This window comes from Cicer arietinum, chromosome 8 (assembly GCF_000331145.2).
Source record: "Cicer arietinum cultivar CDC Frontier isolate Library 1 chromosome 8, Cicar.CDCFrontier_v2.0, whole genome shotgun sequence".
NCBI lineage: Eukaryota > Viridiplantae > Streptophyta > Magnoliopsida > Fabales > Fabaceae > Cicer > Cicer arietinum.
This window is the reverse complement of record NC_021167.2, coordinates 18702240-18708286: the sequence shown is the minus strand read 5'-3', so window position 1 is coordinate 18708286 and position 6047 is coordinate 18702240.

Here is a 6047-nt window from a genome sequence, read left to right as displayed (position 1 = left end):
TTAAAACCAAATGATTAACATTATTTAGTTAAAACTAAATAAAACGAATATTTTCCAAACCACACGTACACACACTCGACCATTCAAATCTTTATGGAAGAAAATATTTTTATCTTTCAAGTTCTATCACTTCAACCATTAGAGCACAAAAAATTGAGTTAATAAAATACTCTAAACTTCTTCTTTAAACTCAGTTCAAGAGTAATTAAAAGAGTAATATTTTTAACTATAAACATTTTAATTTCAATCTAACTTTTTGTTCAAACTCTTTAACTTAGTTAAAATTTAAACTTTTTTCATAACTTTAACAACTATAAATTTTCTTGTAAAGTTTCAACTTCAGTTCAAACTCATTTATTTGAAAATAACTCATTACATAACTCAAACACATTAAAAATTAATGTCTTTTTTAACCGTTACTAACAACATTAACAAGAAGAAATAATTTTTTTAAAACACCAACAACAACAACAACACAAACACCAAATAGAAGAACACATGACTCTTCCTTTTTTTTGAATCTAACACAAATCATGGAGATCACTTGATCTCTCAAGAATAAATTTGGAAGTTTACCCATGTCCTATGGTGATTCAACCTAGCATAAGAAAATGAGAAGGAAAGTGGAACTCACCAATTTAAGAACACCACTAGCTTCACAAGACCAAGCTTTAACTTTCTCCTCTTGGTTACTTCTCCAAAAAACCTCTCAATCTCTCACAAAATCATTTGATAGCTCACTAACTTTAGAGCACAAACACTATATGTTTTTTTTTTCTAAGAAAAAAGCAAGAAAGAATAGAGGGGGAGGAAATCTGACGAGAGGAAGAAAGAGATATGAGGGGACTTGGTCAATATTTGCTTTTAACAAAGAGGGTGTGTTTTTTTCTTTTTCTTTTTTCTTTCTTAATTTACCAAAGAGAAAAAAAATTATTATAATTAAAATATTTTATTAAAATCATTATTACACATCTAATCACCCTTACACACATCACATCATTCACTTCTCAATCTAATTTAATAAAAATATTTACTCTCGTTGCAATTCAATTGGTAGGTAAATTTGTTAGTAACAAGTGACATTTTAAAATTTTGTTCGGTAATAATTTTTTTTAACTTAATTAAACTATACTGTAATAAAATTATACCTTGATATTTAATTTCATAAAATAAAAATTGGACTAATAACTTAAACAATTCAACACAAAAAAACAATAAAATTGCATAAATTAAAATTTAAAAAATTCAGAGTCTTACACACTACACCTTATGAAATGATGCTCACTAAAATTTTCAAGCACTTCAAGGTGCCTTTGGAAGGAGAATAATTTGTTTTCAAAATTTACTCAAAAAAATATTGCACATATGAAAAAAAGAGTCATCATTCTCTCATGTTGTGAATGACACTATTTCCCCTCCTTCACTTGAAACTCCATTGCTTAATCCTAATTTTACAAAAAGGAAAAGATCGAAAACAAGAAACGTGCTAAAGAAAAATGCACAATATTTCAATCTAGAAGCTTCTCCAAAACATTTTCCTCCAAGGCATAATGTTCCAGATATAAACCAAACTCAAAATTCACCAAACTTGTGGATCAAGAAAATCCAACAATTGTTGATTCATTTGCCTATAGAACTCCAACTTTAGGCTTTCTTCAAAATCCTTTTTTTCAATGTCAATCTTTAAAGAATTTTGAGGTTGGAAATGTCAAACAATCTTCTCCTATCTTTGCGTCTTCGAATGTAAATTTGTCCTCTTTATTAGGAATCAACAAATATTTTGATTCATCTACTCTTGTTTTTCCACCATAAACTCAGTTAGTACCATTCTCACCTTTACTACAATAAATCCTTCTGATTAAACAATTCCTAAAGATTTTAGGCCACCTAAAAGGTCTAAAATTGAGAAAACACCATAAAAAATTAGGAAGGATATTCCTAAGATTTTTTATGCACTACAGACTGTTATTGCCATATAGATCCATCGTGAAAAAGAATTTGTAATTCTGCAGGATTAAATCATCAATGAAGCAGGACCAAAAGGTTGGTCTCAACCCTTTTGCATCGAATCATCCTCCAATCTTTCTTGAGTTTCCCATGCCTTCAACTTCATCAATATCTGATAGTTCTTCACCATCATTGTATGCTTGATTATCATAAGTCTTTTCGTTCTCCTCTAGCTTTTTATATGACAAAGGGGGAGAATTATTTTTTGAAAAAACTATTTGTTTACTTATCTTAGATATCTAATTAACATGTTTGTCATCATCAAATTAAGGGAGATTGTTAAAGCAAAATCCCTAATCAATATTTTGAAGATAATCAAACACTTAGTTAAAGTTGTGAATTATGATTCTAACCATATTATCTAGGAAAAATACCTTCAGCGGTGTCTTAACTAAATTTTCAGCAAGTCTTTTATCTTTTTTTTTCTTTTTCGATTTGATCATTTATGTTTTAAAATATCAACAATTTTATTATTTTTTTTTACAGATATCCATAAAATTGTTCATAATCTTCAAACAAAACTAAAAAAATTAGTAATCATCTATAACAAAATCCATGTTTTCATCGAAAAAAGAAGAAAATAGTGTCTTGGTGATTTGGGGATCAAATATTAAAGTGTGAGTTCTTTTATTTGATGAATTTGATGTTGTTGTTGGAGATGAAGATATAAGTTTATTTGAATATTTGAGTTATTGATTCGATGAATATATGAATTTTCTTGAAATTAATAATGAATTTTCTGAGTTTTGTTTGAAGATGATAATAATTTTTTAAAATTTATATAAAAAAATGATAACATTGTTGACATTTTAAAACATAAAAAGATCAAATTGTTACTTAAAATTAAACAAATGATCAAATCAGAAGAAAAAAAAAAGATAAAAAACTACATTGTTACCTGTAATTAAGTTAAGGGACCAAATGAGTTATTTTGCCTATTATCTATTAACTCGTGTTTTTGAGTGATTTATTTAAATATAGAAGATCAAACAAAAGCATGCATATTAATGCAAAAATCATGTGCTCTTTTTCAAATAAATCAAGAAAGATTTCATCATAATTTCTGGTCCCATATCATGCACACATCAAGACAAGAACACACTTTTGAGAAGAATAAAATGATTTGAAAGATTCTTCAAAGGAATGTCAAACCAGATTGATGATAAAATGATTGTTGAACAATCTGGTTGTTTTATTAAAGATAAAAGACAAAATAGACCATTTTGGGAAATCGAAGTGTATGTTCAAAATGGAAAATTTGCACATAGGTTGTCCAAAATTTATAGGCATTAAAAAGAGACAAAGATTAAAGGCCAACATGCATGAACACAATTCCAAATTAATCTCCAGATTGATGAATTGGAAACAAGGACGAAAGTACATAAATACACTATTATTGTCACTGCAACAGTTGAGCATGCTTCTGACTTTAGATTGTCTGAATGGTCCTTTAACAACTCACACTCACTATCACTCATGTTACCTTTAGTTCAAGACAAAATATTTTGGGTTGATCAAGAACGTTCTAGATAATTACTACAAACAAGAGGAAAATTGAAAAACGCAAGATTGACATTTGGCGTTAAAGGCCAACTATTATATTCAGACTTAACTGAATATTCAAGTCTTTCCTCATCTATAAAATGAAGATCAATCTGAAGACAAATGCAAGAGCTTCTAAAGCAATCAATCTACAATTGATCAATTAAACACAAGTTCCAATGCTTTCTCTCAACAAAAGGTCCAATTCTCTCACTATATTTCTGGGTCATCCTACTGAGTTTTTGCTGTTAATCAATATCAAACAAAGAGTTGACAAGTCTTAGATACCAAATACTTTTTATCATACAACTCTTTTTGTAACCCAAGTTTATCTCTTATGTTAGATTGAGTGTGTTGTAAAAATTCTTTCTAGTTTGAAATATACTTGTAAAAATCCTTTATAGACCGAAAGGTGACTGTAGAAATTCCTTTCAAGGTTGAATGATGAATGTTGTAATTGATCAAGATGTGATCAAGAAATATAGTGCAAAACAAAATGTCATGGTGCTAAGCACACTAGTGGAAAATCTCACAGATTGTGAGGACTAGACGTAACCCACCTTGTACATTAGAAAACTCACAAAAACCACACTTTGTACTTAAACACAATTTTGAGAAGCTAAGGAACATAGTTCATTCCTTAGAATAATCGCTAGAAGCAAAAGCAAATCAAAGTCTTTGAGATATAGTAGTCGATCAATCGACTAACTTTCAAATATGACAACAAATTAGACATGTCCAATGGCACAATACGACAAATGTTACTTAAAAGTTTGGTTCTCTAGGTCATGATTATAAATGGTATATGGACTTACACTCTGGTGGTAGTATGGATCAACTATACCATCACAAGCTATGGAAAAACCAATGCACATGGCCCTTCCCATTGCACCTAACAATGCTCAGGTTGATACAATCGAACAACAATAGTAATTACGATCTTTTATTAGACAACACATTGACATGGGGATACTTGACATCATATATCAAGTTTCTCAACAATTAGCTGACATTGTTAAACCCATGGTTCACAATGAGGTTCAACAAGTCAGAGAATTGGAGAGAAAATGAGCCAATTCTGGTGGCAACTTAGTAACTTCCATTGTCATGTAAAGCCAACCAATCAGTGCAACAATAGGACCATCTACGATGCAACCGAATCATATCAAACAGGTACCTTTACCCCTATAAACTTTGAGCCTAGTACTTTTTCCATGGCTAACCCTTGGGGCAACTGATGGTGAATGATACTTATAACTAAACTAATTGTCATTTTGGATAAATACACATGGCTAGGAGGCTGCCTGAAGTAGTATAACAAATTGGTATGCCACAAGGTTTGCCTTACGAAAATACTTTAAGGCGAACAACATGTCTTATACAAGAGGACAAACCTTTGGCCCAACAAGAAGAACACAAAGGCCCATTGTTGGTTATTCAACTCAACAACCATTGGTATAGTACCTACCTAGCTCAACTAACCAAGCAACACACTTGTTATGGCCTAATGTACCAGTTCCACCTTCGGTGGGTACGAGAATACCAAGACCAGTTGGTGGTTATGCTTGTGAATAGACATGGATAACCAAAACACTTTATCAGTATAATGCTCCAATGGTGTTAGAAACTCATGTGAGAAACTTTGGAGAACTGAACCAAGATAAACAATGGGGCAACAACCCACCTCAGGTTTAAAACATCCATATGGTTTCTAGAAACCCTTAAAGAATATGTGACACCAACCTCAAGTTTACCATTTTGAAAATGTTTTTATTTTTAAAAGCAATTCTTTTTCAAAAAGCTTATCTTAAGTTAAACACAAATGATTGAAGATATGGCATAAATATATTTAGACACAGAAATAAAATAGTAAGGAAGAAGTAGAAAAACACAATTATTTTATATTAGTTCACAACAATATGTTGCTAAACTACTTCTTCACTGGATGGACTTAATCCACTAAACAAGTATTATTTAATCTGCCTTTCTAGACTAAAGTATTACTTTATTTGCCTTTTCAGGCTACATAAGTATTTTTTACTCTACTTTTCCAAGCTTCACAAGTATTCATTACACTGCTTGTTCAGGGAATTCCACAAGAAGTCCTATAGTCTTCTCAACAAGTCTAACATTTGCCTAGTTGAGGAACCAAATGTTTACCTATCTCTTTAACTTTTTTTTAACATAAAAGAGGTTACCTTGTCAGTGAGCTGCGTTTCGCTGTCACTAACTACGACATGCAAAATCTAAAAACGGAAAAGATTTTTCTTTTGAGAAATTGGAGTACGTTGTGTCCCTGTGGTCTTGGCGAGTGGTTTTGCTTCAATCATAAAATAGGAGTGCCACTTTCTCAAGTTTTGAATACTGGGCTTTTTAACTAGTTAGGGCTTCGCTCACAAGATAGAAGGGCTTCAGTCACAAGAGATACTTTGGGTTTTGTACCACGCACCCCCCCATTTTTACCTCCCACCCCCCAATTTTTTTTAAAGACTATTTTA